This window comes from Stegodyphus dumicola, chromosome 7 (genome assembly GCF_044657685.1).
Source record: "Stegodyphus dumicola isolate Sdum_Otavi_A_Nest chromosome 7, ASM4465768v1".
In the NCBI taxonomy this organism is placed as follows: domain Eukaryota; kingdom Metazoa; phylum Arthropoda; class Arachnida; order Araneae; family Eresidae; genus Stegodyphus; species Stegodyphus dumicola.
Genome location: NC_140774.1, coordinates 11,835,236 through 11,849,527, shown reverse-complemented (window position 1 = coordinate 11,849,527; position 14,292 = coordinate 11,835,236). Strand labels below are relative to the sequence as shown.

At 34.6% G+C, this 14,292-nt stretch overlaps 2 non-coding genes across 2 annotated transcripts; both read right to left on the bottom strand.

The window, feature by feature from the left end:
• Nucleotides 1–8,238: 8,238 nt before the first annotated feature.
• On the bottom strand, nt 8,239–8,327 carry TRNAY-GUA (transfer RNA tyrosine (anticodon GUA)). The gene is given in 2 exon segments: nt 8,239–8,274; nt 8,291–8,327. It is a non-coding gene; the product is annotated as a tRNA-Tyr (tRNA).
• Nucleotides 8,328–8,591: 264 nt separating this feature from the next.
• On the bottom strand, nt 8,592–8,680 carry TRNAY-GUA (transfer RNA tyrosine (anticodon GUA)). The gene is given in 2 exon segments: nt 8,592–8,627; nt 8,644–8,680. It is a non-coding gene; the product is annotated as a tRNA-Tyr (tRNA).
• Between the last annotated feature and the right edge of the window lie 5,612 nt (nt 8,681–14,292).

Sequence of the window (14,292 nt, the reverse complement as noted above, 5' to 3'; positions counted from 1 at the left end):
ACACTAACTAATGAAAAAAAGTTGAAAGCTTTATAAAGAGTTTGAGGAGACAAGCATCTAAAGCTTTCGAACGGATCTGGAGTTTACCTATTATGGTACATCGTGCAATCCCACCGTAGACCTCGCATTCAGTATTTATTAAAAATTATGATTTAGGACATAAAACGATTACAATAGAATTTCAATACAATTTGAAATTCACAAATTAAGTTGAGAAACATGTTCGAAAACATAATTCTTTCTCGATTTGTAAACTGTCTGGAGAATTACAATCTTATATAATAGAGACTTTTATTTTTGTGTTTAAATGTGGGCACAGCACTACGCACCAAATTCTAAATGTGATCGAAACAAATGCAGAAGCATTTATATAAAAAGGAATCGGTCACGGCATGTTTCCTTGATATAGAGAAAGCATTTGACCAGATTTGATACACTGAACTGAAGATCTAAAGTTGGCAAGAACTCTCATGTCAACTGACTTGGTAACCATGATAAAATCGTACCTAAAATTTCATACATTTTACATGAAATTAAGTGATGTTTTGTCTAGCAGAATAGCCTGTGTCCATCAAGGATCTACCCAGTGTTATCAAAACGTTTTGAGACTAGTTCTGTAACATGGCAACGGACAATAGCGCAAGGTTACACGCACGGGCACAGAAAGCAACTTAAGTCAGTGTTTCAATAGCCTATTGGAACACTGGCTTAAGAAGGTTGTTGCAATAGTCAGTGTACATCGGGAGCTGTGCAATTGGCGCTATTCTGATCACGTGCGTTACCACATTTACGATTTTATCATGAAAAGCAAGTTTGAACAACGATTATAACAACTTGGTATAAATACCGCTGGCGATTAATTACGTCATCATTCTTCTGCTGCATTCCTTTCCTTAGCCTTTGCTAAGGTATCTTCTATGCTGTGCTAAAATCGTGTAGCCACATAACCTGTATAAATTGTATATAAAAAATTATCGTAATTACTATGATTAAAGAATATATTATCTACAAGGAATTATTCTAGTGTGCCTGGAAATCTGCAAATAAAGATGGCAATTGGCTAAATCTAGGTTTGGTATCAACTCCTTCCTTTCGCCGTGCCATTCAACCATCACGACTGTGCTTCAAAATTATGACACATTTATATCTGTTCTGTTCCTCTGTTCTCCCATATTCGAGATCATTCTAAATTACATAATAAACTAAAAAGGTAACTAAAACTAATATTGACCAATCATAGCTTAGAACACTTTCTCCACCTAAGTAGTATAACCACGGCTTTTCGAGGAACTTTTTCTTCCTGACTTCTGCCATGCAATCAGTTCTGCGCAGCTTTGTCTTTCCTGCCTGAAATGACGTAGTATCCCTCTATTTGTGTATCTAAGAATATTGTATTCAAATATGATTGAAAAGTAAATTCATCGGCCAAAGAGATGATTTGAGATGTGTAGGTGATTCTTCAATTCAGTTTTGTTATCTGCTTCATCAAGCCTTCACCCTCAGCCATTCCTGCCTTCTCAGTCATGTCTACAGCCGGAAGTTAAAAGTACATGATTTCTCATTCTACGCATTTAAATTACAACATATATATGTAATAATAAAATTCCATAGTCAAGAATACACTTAAAATTCTAACTGTATGTCTTTTCATTTTTAACGGCGACGTTCTCTTATTTGTAAGTACGTGGAATTAAACACAGCCCCGTAGTCAAGTTGTTTTTCCCGCCTTTTCTACACGTACAGTTTTAGAATGTTCTGGAAATATTTCAAGCGAACTGTATTGGTTGACTATTATGATTTGACTGGCCTATTATGATTTGACGTCATTTCTTGGAAGCTCCGCCTTTCCAGAGGCTATAAAAAGACTCGCAAAAGGAATATCGGGGCTTTTTCTTAAATGTCTTGATGCAGTAAACTTCATACAAAACGTTATTAGTAATTCTTTTTATTTACTTCGGATATTTGATTTTGTAACTGCTATTTCTCCTGACCAATAATAAATGGATCCTGTTTTTTAAACTTATCGTCTGATTATTTAAGCTACGACTACATTTATGATTCTTCAACAATATATTTATTCCTGACAAAAGCTGGTACATCAAAATAATTAAAAATTCCCTTACCAAAGCTGGCATTAACCTTACCTAATTATAGATTTTTTGAGTTAGATAATGATTTTTTATACCTAAAGCTACGGACGGTTTAAGAAGGATGACTAATTCAGAGAATCTATTGTAAAAATGTACAGAAAATTCTTGTTTATTCATTCTCTTTCCTCCAAAAAATTTTTGGCACTTTAATCTTAAATACTATTATGTACATATTTTTAAATTTAAATTTCTTTAGTGGCCAATTTTACTGCTTTTATTAACAAATCGGGCTTTTTTCATTTTTCATAGTAGCTTGATCGCCCGCTAGCTTGAAGAATTACGACTTTTTTTAACAAATTACTGTTTTTTCCTTTTTCTCATGCTTTAATGGCCAAGTTTTTATAGTTTTAGCTGAATTTGCCATTTTCACTTCGAAAAAATTTTTTCCATCCTACTACAAGCCAAACGCCATTTTTTGAGCTCTTCACACGGTTTCCGAGGTTTCCGGCCCCCTCCGATAATAGGAGACGAGTTACAGATAACGAAAATCACTTTGCATTGGCTAAACGCCCACAACACTTCGCTCCCCCCTACGTACATCATCCAAAATAAGACGCTAGAAGTTAGCAGCCATTTTTCTGCATGTTTTCAGAGGGACAGCTTTACATCGCCAAAGGTCAGTTTTTTGTTTCTTTTGTTACAACTTTTTCTTGGTCTTAGTAAGACCCACTGAGTTGTTCTTTTCTCAATTTTTTATTTTATATTGATTATTAACTACAGGTTTTCTTACAGTTTTATAAAATCTATTTTTGAAAAATAAAATTGTTAATCTTTAAGCTTGCAGGCCCAGCCCGAATGTATTTGTATTTTTAGGACTAATAGCTCATCGCTATTTATTTTCGTTTTGATTTTAATTTTAGACTAGATTTAGAAAGTTTGATTTTGATTAACATATTTTAACACCTTAATGTGTCATTCTGAGCGGACGCGTCGGGAAATTGGAACAGAGAATTGAGACTATTAAAATTTCCAAGACACTTTGTCAAAAAATTTTTTAGCGAAAAAGTTTCAATTGTCTGTTTCGGCGAAACGCGTAATGGGGTTAGCTTGATTCGACGTTCAAATAAATGAAATTTCCCTTGAAAAGCCTGTTTGGATGTCGAATTGGGCTAATTTACCATTTTCCGCTTACTTTTTAACTTTTTCTGTTTTTTAATTTTATTGTATTTATGTTTTACATGTCTAATGATTTGCTTTTCATGTGTATTAATTTTTGAAAACGTCTTAAACCTTTTGGAGCAGCAGCTCTTGGTAACTTTTAGGCGAGCTCTCTACAATTTTTATTTTTTACTTATTTTGCAGCATATTGCGCAAGATGTTTTCTTGACCAAAATTGGTTTTCAAAAATTTTTATTACTGCTTTGCTTGATAAATTATATATATGTATATATATATAAAGTTTGACAAATAACAAATTTTACTTTTAATGCGGTCTCCCAGTTCCAATTTTTACAAGATCTATCTAAAAATTGTTAAGACTGACTAAATATTAACTATCTAAATAGCGCTATCTGTTTCCAGCAAACGCAAATATGTACATTTTGATTCTAGTCTGCTAATCGCATAAGTTGTTCTGGAGAAAATTATCGTTTGATGTTTGAATGTTACATGCGGAATATAATGGAATCGTATTCGGAACAGATTTGTGCAATAAAGTTTTGTTTTAAAAGTGGCAAAACGAAATTTATCAAATGATGCAGAAGGCTTATGGTGAAGAGTGACGCATTCTAACGTGTTTTGTGGTTCGGTAGATTTCGAGATGATAACAATGACGTAAGAATAGGAAGGACATCCTCCCGCAAGCCGAAGTGGATCGAATATCGAAGCTGTATGTGTTGCTTTAAAGGAATATCTCCGCTTGACGACTAGAATGCTTGCAGAACATTTAGACATTGATAAAGAAACTGTCCATACAATAATTGGCGAGGAATTAGGAAAAAGGAAATTGTGTGCACGTTTTGTTCCACATTCATTAACAACAGAACAAAAGGATGATCGGCGGTTTTTCAGGTGCTTGGACATGGAAAATCGCGATCCAGGCGTTTTTTTTTTTTTTTTTTTTTTTTTTTTAAGAAAATTACAGGTGGTGAGTCGGGATTCAGAAACAAAAAGACGGATTGGAGAGTGGGTCGGCCAAATCTCGCCAAAGAAAGTGCATTTCCAAAAATACAGGATAAAGACAATGTTAGTTTTTTTTTTTCTGCAGAGGACCGATTTATCAGGAATTCGCTCCTGAAGATAAAACAGTAAGTGGGATGTTTTACATGGGCATACTGGATCAGCTATTTAAACGCATCGTAAGTGAGCTTCCGTCTATTAATTACCGAGTTTACTCAAGTCTAGGAACTCGCCTTTGAGTGTGGTGTATGCGCCTTTTATTTACAAATTTTTATTACTGGCCTATTATGATTAACGTACTAGTAATAACTCTTAATAGTTGAAGACAGATGCATAGATAAGATCCAAGATCCAAAGATCCTGTCCGGAATTTCACGTATACAAAAATTGTTTCTTGCTGCACGATGATGCGCCGTCCCACAATTCAGCTGTTATCGTGTGTTTGTGGAAATAAAAATGTGTAACTGTGTTATATCAGACTCCCTATTCATCGGACTGATCATCACTAGATACTTTTCTGTTGCAAAAACTGAAATTAAAGCTGAAAGGCCATCGATTCGACGATATCAAGGCGCTCCAACAAAACGTTACGAATGACCTAAGAGGCATTCCAGCAGAGGACTTCCAGCATACTATGCAAAGGCTTGCGGATCCTGCCAACCGATGTATAACTTCACAAGGGTTATATATATAAAAAAATAGGGGGAAAAAATTACTAAAGCAAATTTTTTAAAAAAAGAATTTTTTTACTGTACTTTTTTTTAGCTTTTTCCTAAAACTTGTTAGCCATTCTGTGTATATTTGGAAACGTTTTACGCTCGAAACAATAAAATATATTGAAACAACTGCTGGACGAAACATTGTGCTGAAAATATCGCAGTATCCCGTTTTAAGACTAATACTCTCTTTCGGGCAAGAATCATAAGTTACCAATATGCTCTTGAACTCACTCTTGCTAACACACTTTTTTTTTTTTTTTTTTTTGTCATTTTAGCTTTAAAGATAGTTTTCTTTGTATTTACGTCACATAAAATACAAGAGCAAAATCACGCGACCTATTTAAAAACAGCTTATCTTTAGAAGTAGATAAAGATTCCTGCTACAGTGTTATGATATATTTTTTCATAGTCACTATATTATTCCTTTGAAAACTATCCACTCTAGCGGCCAGTCGTCTTAAAATTATCATAAAAAATCTGATGTGTACACCACATGACTTCCTTGTACGGAATATTAAATTATACGCATTTGTTTCTTGCATTTCTTTTAAACTTATTGGATTTAATTAAATCTGCTTCACCGACAGCGCATAAACCACAATGGAATAAAGGCATTCTTTAAAATTCACTCTATTTGTTTAACATAGCGACACTCTGGCACTAGGTTCACTTAACAGTATTATATTTCATTCATATTATAATTCAGAATGCACAAATGTATATCATTTAAAGAACTATCTAATCGTTGCCACATGTTCTTTTCAAATACTATAATAAAGCTAGAACGATGTAAAAAAGAAATTTTAGCAAACAAAACAAGCAAACAAACAAAAAAGAAACAGTTTTTCACAGACGATTGAGTATTTCTCATTCAATTAATTCAGTTTTCACTTCGCGACAAGACTACATAAAAGCTCAAAATATCTGTATTAAAAATTACTAATTATTAAAAATTAAATTACTAATTATTAAAAATTAAGTAAATCTTAAACACTTATTTCCTCAAAAAAATTCCAGAAAGGATTAAGCATGATTTAATTCGCAATAATAAATGAAGGCGTTATTTTTGTTGTTGCGAAGCTTAGTCTCTCTAGATTGGCAACAAATCTACAATTCTGCTGTTTCAAATGTAAACAAATATGTCCGCCATGTTATTTAAAACTTAACCGCACTTAAACAGCTTTTAAATTGTTGATAATTGTACAAATATTGCTTCCAGAATTACGAAAAGCATAAAACCCTTAACCGGAAGATAAGAACAACATAATTCAATCATTTTTAAAGCAAAAAATGTACAATTTACAAACATATAAGAGTAAAGAAACTGAGATCACTGTGCCGAGTAGCAGAGTGGATATATATATATATATATTATTTATATACGTTTGGTGCGGCCGATTGCAACCAAAATACGAGGTGCACATCTACATGTTATAGCAGTCCTATATACAAAATTTCAATGTTCTGAGGCTACTCGTTTTTGAGTTATGCGAGATACGTACGTACGCACGTACGTACATACGTTCGTACAGACGCCACGAAAAATTCTCTTCAGAATTAATTTTAAAGCAGTTTTATCATTTTCTTGGAGGAAACGAGTCTTTTATTCTGTCCTTACGTACAGATTTCACGCAAAAACATCGTTAAATTGCATTCGATAGCGGTCAAAATGGATATTTTCGTTGAAATATGCTGCCTGAAACTTTTCGTGATCGCCTTTTTACTTCGTAGGAAGTAAAAAGGAAACGTTTATAATGGTTTTAATTAGTCTAGCTATTGTCATTTCGTAAAAATATGTAATACTTTTAACTACATATCATATAATTTAAATGCATTTTTATTTAAATCAGCCAGATTAAAAATATATATATATATAGATACTCAAGAACTGCGTTTATTGTTTTTCAAGCACTTCGTTTGCTACTTATTAACAGATAGATTATACATGAAAGATAAATAAATATCTTACGCTTTACTGAATGGCAGCACGCTGGATATAATAAGAATTCAAGTTTAGGCAGTGGCATTTTATTGCTTTCAAATAGCTGAATTTGTTGAAAAACAATGAAAGATAAATATCTTACATTTTGCCAAACGGCAACAGTCTGGCGTGCCGGAGATAAAAATATTTTATTTCGAAAAGTGTTGTCAGTTCTTGCTCTCAAGTCGATGAGTTCGTTAAACAAAAATTCCTTACATTTGTACAAAATATTAAATTAAAAAAAAAAATTCGAGATTCAAGGTGTCCATGTTCGGGTACAGGATTACGTGTATTAAAAACTCGATGGCTCTGTATGCCGTCGTTTTCCCACACTGTGAAGAATATGCATATACAGACAGATTCTTTATTATTTAATTCCTTTAAAAATATTACATGTCGATAACATTTGGTGCCAGTACTTTAAAAAGTGATACGGACAAAAAGTGAGTTTCGAGACTAATAACACCTCTGGTGCTAAAAAAAAATTTAGTGAAGCTGTGTAGTTTTCAGTGAGTAAAAGATTGCTTATTAGGTAGCATTTATGTTTGGTAGAAACCTTATTTATTTATTTGTCATTTTTTATTTTAAATAGCTGCCTGCTCAACTAGCTACTAACAAAGAATCAAACTTTTGTCCTTTTCAAAGCAAAACCTTCAAATACGACACGAGAATCAGAGCAAAGTCTAATTTGTTTTGATTAATTACTGCTCTCTGAATTCAGAAATAGCATTTAGTATTGATTAAAATTCTTTAAACAAAGATTTTTTTCAATTACTTGATTTGATGACTAGTCAATCTTCAGAAATATTTTAAACTGCTATTTTATCAGGAATTAAAACAGTCACTAATTCTTACAAAACATTCAAAATAGTTAAAATTCCTAATAAACGGCTAAGCATCTTTTCAAATATTTTTAAAAGAATTTCAAGTATATTCTTAATACATTCCATAGATGGCCGTACAAACGGTATAGTGGTTAGGTGGCCGACTGCGATACCAAACAGCACGGGTTGGAATCCCAGAAAAAGCATTATTTTAATTGTCTGTCCCTTCATAGGAGGTAAAGGTGGCTCACCTATTGGGTGCCTCCATAATAAAATGACCACCACTTCTGGCCTCAGTAGTGGCCAAGTCGGCTGAGGGCTCACCAATGGAAGGAAAAAAATACCACATAGGAGTCAACGAGTAACATTATAATAATAATTTTTTTTAAACACATGGGGCTTCTAAAGAAAACAGAAAATAAAAAGAAACTTGTAAAAACAAACCTTCCGTCGAGCCGGAGTCGAACCAGCGACCTATGGATTACTGACTTTACACACCTACAGTCCACTGCTCTGCCAACTAAGCTATCGACGGACACTTGATGAGATAAAACCATATAACTAATACCCTGTGCAACATTCAAAATAGTTAAAATTCCGGCTAATACACGGGCGAGCATTTTTTGGAAATATTTTATTAAAGAATTTCAAGAATATATTTAATGCATTAAAGAATAAACATGAATAAAATATCTGATAGGGCAGTTAACGAGAAATATTATAGTAATAAATGATTTAAATCTATGGAGTTTCTGATCCAATCAGTAAAAAATAAAAACAAACTCGCAAAATTAAACTGTCCGTCGAGCCGGAGTCGAACCAGCGACCTATGGATTACTGCTTTGTTGCCACTACAGTCCACCACTCTGCCAACTGAGCTATCGACGGACACGTCAGCAGCTAAAACCATGTCACTAATTTCCTATGAAACATTCAAAATGGTTAAAATTCCAACTAATAAACGGTTAAGCATCTTTTGAAATATTTCATAAAGAAGTTCAAGAATGTACTTAATACAGTCCATAATAAACTTGAGGAAAATATTCGATAAAGGAGTCAACGATGAATATTATAGTAATACATGATTTAAATGAGCGGTTCTCAACCTTTTGACTAACGCGTACCATCTAAACAAAAATTGAAGAATTTGAACATCTAAACAAGAATTGAAACACCATTACATTTTACAATGATTATTTTTCAGTTTCTAAATATGTATGTAAGATAAAAAAATATAAAAGCAAACTTCTAAATTTAATTCACTATAACCTCTTTTATTTTCTATTTCATTTGGGAACTTCATCTCTCTGTCCTAAAAATAGCGCTGTAAGTCTAACTGCGCCATTCAAATTTATCATGCGATCTTACGTAACACTTAATGTAGATGCCTCTTGACCAATCACCAAATTGCAAACCTAAACATTACTCTTCGCGTGCTTCCATCTTGCATAACTACGCACTTCAGCTTTGCTCTCTACTGTGCTAAGATGTAATTTCGCTGGCTTGCTTTCTATCTCATCATTCGAGGGGTGGACGCCATAGGAGAAGGTTCGTCGTTGAGATTGTGCCTGCTTCCGGTCCTATTATCACGTGTACGCCCTGTCCGATCTGCGTGTGTTGCGGAGTGCGACCACGTGCAAATTTACTATCCGCATGCATCAGCATTTTTTAAATGCTAATCTTCGGTTTGTATTTATTTTTAAAAGCCTGGATGCTTTTATTATTTTATTATTTTGTATTATTTTAGGAATTTTTATGTTATTTTGCCTTTTCTTGCGAATTATGCCTAATTGCTGGTACGAGTGATACCGCGCTATTGATACTGATTTTTCGGCGCTTATTTTTGCGTATTAATTTTGCAATTTAAATTAAATTATCAGATTTTAAATTAATTGCGTGCGCGTAATTAATTTTTTCGGATTTTGGTCGTTGAGTCTGCTTAGTTACCCCCAGGCTCACGCTGTCAGGTGTGAGATAGGGGCCTAGTAGACTTTCGCCCGCTCATCCGTCTGCCGGAACACCGTCGAGTGGGTCCGGTTCCGGGGCGCGGGACTCTGGACTGCTGATTGGGCGCAGGATTTCTTAATTCTGTATTGCGATTATGGACACGATTTTGGATGCCGTGAGGGTACAAATTAGTGAACTTGATACCATCCGTCAGCAGAATGGTACACGCACTGATACTGAAAATAAGATGTACACTTTCTTACAAAGTATGATCGAAATGCTAGTTGCTGTTAACACACAGTTAACACAACAGGATAAAACTCAGGATAAATCATCACAAGTTAAAAATGCAGATAATGATAGGGACAGAAGTCCTATTAAATTACACAATAACTTTAATACTCTAAATGAAATATCATTGGATCAGCCCACAAGTTCAGATGATGATTTACCAAAGACTAAAGGTGATCAAACAGTCAGAATAAGATCTCAAAGACAAAATTTTAAGAAAATTAAGCTTAGTAGTCTCCCTAAAATTACAACACAAAAGCAACAAAGCCAGGACAGTATCTCAGATACACCAGCTACTGAGGTAGCAGTTAACAAAAATACTCATACACAAATTAATGAGACAATGGATACCACCTCACCGGATAACGAAAACCCCACTGACATGAATGCAAATAAGCAAAAACAAAATAATAGGAATTCAAAAATTCCGCCAATTACTCTCAAAGAAAATAAATTGAAATGGAGTGAAATTCGATCTATCCTCCTTCAGAGGAAAATCAAATTTCACGGGGAGCATATTCCTACCGGAAGCATCAAAGTTATCACTGAAACACCTGACGATTACCGGACTGTAGTCCAAATACTTAAAGAAAAACAAGTAGAACACCATTCGTACATCCTACCGGAAGACCGATATTTAAAAGTTGTCCTTAGAGGACTTACTGAACATACTCTGATCGATGACATCAAATCTGAACTTGAACAACGTGATTATCATATCAAAGATGTAAAACAAATGACAAGACGGCGTAACGGAGAGGTTACCAAACTTCCTCTGTTTTTAATTTCGCTACCAAAAAAATGACAAGTCCAAGGAAATATACAATGAGAGATTTCTATGTCACATGAAAATTAAGATTAAAGAGTATTTAGGTAGGCAAGGACCCCTGCAATGTTTTCGTTGCCAGGGGTTTAATCATACACAAGCGGGTTGCAATTATGCATCCAAATGTGTCAGATGTGGCAAAGGACATTTTGTTAATGAATGCCCTGATAAAAATAACAATGACAAGCCTCCAGTCTGTGCAAATTGCGGGGGTTCCCACACTTCCAGTTTCAGGGGCTGTGAGAAATTCCCCAAAAAAAAATCTGAGAAACCAATCAGTTTCCCCAGTAGGGTGATTGAAAATAAATCCTATTCACAGGCGCTCTCCACAGGCCTATACTCTGATATATTGAGTGAAGCTTAACAAGTCTTCACGGACCTTGCGGAACTTGTTTCCGTAATAAAAAATGCGGGAATTCAGATCTCGCAACAAGTCAAAGAAATAAAAGAAAATAACCAAGAGAAAAATACCTCTTCTACTATAGATAATGGGTCAAACTAGACCAACAAAAGTTCCCATCTCTATCATGACTTGGAATGCCCGTAGCATTCATTATAAGCTCACTGAGCTATCAAACTTCCTCATGTGTCATAATGTCGACGTAGCGCTCATTACTGAAACCTTCGCTACGCCAAGTACCCCGATGAAGATTCCTAATTATTTATGTTATCGATGCGACCGTTTAAGTCACCGAGGTGGGGGGGGGTCGCGATTTTTGTACGCAACTCTCTCCAATCCTGTCTGAAGAATCGAAGAGCGCTATAATGGGTGTAACGAAAGTTCTATATCAAAGTCAAATCACTCATAATCCAAAGGACGAGATGCATGGTCTGGAGGGTTTTCCATAAATTTTAATTAAACTTAATATTTACATATATACAATGTAGGCTAAAATGCCTGAATCGAATATTTAATGCTCAAGAGGCAAGAACTGAATAGTTCCAGCTTAAATCTAAATCGAATTCTATTGCGTAGTGCATCGAAATTCTACCTTCAAGAAGAAGAATATTTTTTCAAGTCACGTGTTCAGAAGGGGAAAGGTCAAGTAAGCCAATAGATGGACTCCTAACGCCATCTCTTGGCGATATCAAAGAATATTCCTTAACACACTCCCCACCTGAACTTTGACAAGAGTTCATCTAACTCAGTTATACATACAATCAAGTACATAAATCACTATTCTATAAAAATATTAAAAAATACTAATTAGTCAAACACTTCAATTCCAATACAGGTATCAAATAATAAATGTTATAACTAATAAATGAACTAAATTCTAAAATATTTTCCACTTAACTGAACAAACTTAACTAACGATATTCAATTTAATCATTAATAGACAAAAAAAAGGAAAAAAGCATAACTAAATCGTTAAAGTTCAAAATATCTAAAGTTCAAGAGGATATAGATGTTGAACAGTACGTTTTAAAATCCCATTACCAGTTTTTAATTCGAATGATCGGACTTTACCATCACGTCCAGGAATAATTTTTATGATTCTAGCAAGTTTCCATAAGAGTTTGTTTTTATTATCTCCTTCGACTAAAACAACATCTTCTACTTTTAGTTCTGGTTGAAGTTGCGGATTCTTCAAGAAATGGGCAGTTCTAAGATCTAATAAATATTGTTGCTTCCATTTCCACCACAACTGTTTTAACAGCAATTCTTGATAACGCTTTCTTTTTAACAGCGTTTCTCTTGTCGTTTCGCTACCGATGATTCTAGCAAAGGTCAAAGGATACTTCAAATGAGTTTGTCCAATGTTTAAGAAGTGCATTGGAGTCAACGGTTGCGGCTCGTCATTGTCGTTGTAAACGTAACTTAGAGGTCGTGAATTAAGAACTGACTCCACTTCGACAAGTAGTGTAGACATTTCTTCGAAAGTCAACAATGCTTTTCCTACGTTTTTTCTTAAACATTCTTTAACAGATCTAACAAGTCTCTCATAAAACCCTCCCCACCATGGGGCTCGTTCAATTATAAATTTCCAATGGATTCTTTCTTTGGCAATGAAATTCTTGAATTTGTCATCTTTTAAAACTTTCGAAAAATTCTCAAGTTCTTTCTTTGCCCTCTTAAAGGTCTTGACGTTGTCAGAGTAGATGATTACGCAGTTTCCTCTTCTGCTCAAAAATCTGCGAAATGCAAGTAAAAAGGATTCTGTTGACATATCTGATACAAGTTCTAAGTGTACAGCTCGGGTTACTGCACAAACGAACAAAACAATATAGGATTTTCGAATGTCTTTAGAACTCTTTACGTAAACTGGTCCGGCGAAATAAATTCCACAGACTGCAAATGGAGGCGATTCTTGGATTCTATCCTTTGGTAAGGGTGCTGTCATCTGGTCTGCTGGTTTAGCTAAATATTTTTGGCAAATTATACAACCTTTTAATGCTTTTTTGACTAACTGTCGTCCTTTAGGAATCCAGAAGCGTGATCTGACTTTAGCTAAAGTTGCAGCAATTCCTCCATGCATTATCTTCTCATGTTCTTTGCTTACAATTAGAATCGTTAGTCGAGAATTTTTAGGTAAGATTATTGGATGTTTATTATCTAGTGAGAAGTCAGAAAATTCCAGTCTTCCTCTCAACCTCATGATTTCCTTTTCATCAATGTAAGGAAGAAAATTATACAAAGGAGAATTTTTTCCAACTGAATTACCTTCTTTGAGGGATTTATATTCTTCGGCAAAAAACTTCTTTTGCTCTGATCTTATCCAGAAATTTTCTGCTTCTTGTAACTCTTCAGCTGTGAGAGTTCCTTGAATGTCGCTAGTTTTTCTTAATTTTTTAATGAAACGTGTTGTCCAAGCAGTGACTCTCAACACCTTCTCTAATTTGCTATATTTTGATATGTCGAAAAGATCATCTGCACTTTTTTCGATTGTACATTCAAGTTGATGTATATCACCGGATCTCTTTCGGTATTCCAGCTTGTTTTCATCTATTGTTTCTTTAATATCTAATCTTGGCCAAAGTTCGTGAGGGAGTTGAAGCCATTGGGGACCTTGCGTCCAAATGGTCTCATTTATTAACTTGGAAATCTTCGTTCCCCAAGATACGAGATCGGCAGGGTTGTCGACACCTGGTCAATAATGCCAATCTTGAGGTGAACTCAATTTTTGTATTTCTTCGACACGATTCCTGACAAAGGGTTTGAAGGCTTCAGGTTGTTTCTGGATCCAAAAATAAGTAATTGTTGAGTCTGTCCAAAAATAGCACGGAATTCTCAATTTCAGTGCTTTCAGAATATTGCTGACTAACTTAACTGATAACAATGCCCCCATTAATTCTAACCTCGGTAAAGTAAGGGATTTTAGTGGGGCTACCCTATTTTTAGAAGAGACAAAGGCCGTTTTGATTTCTTTATTTTCTGTCGTGAAGCGTAAATATGCGACTGTACCATAGGCTTTGATACTTGCATCTGAAAAGC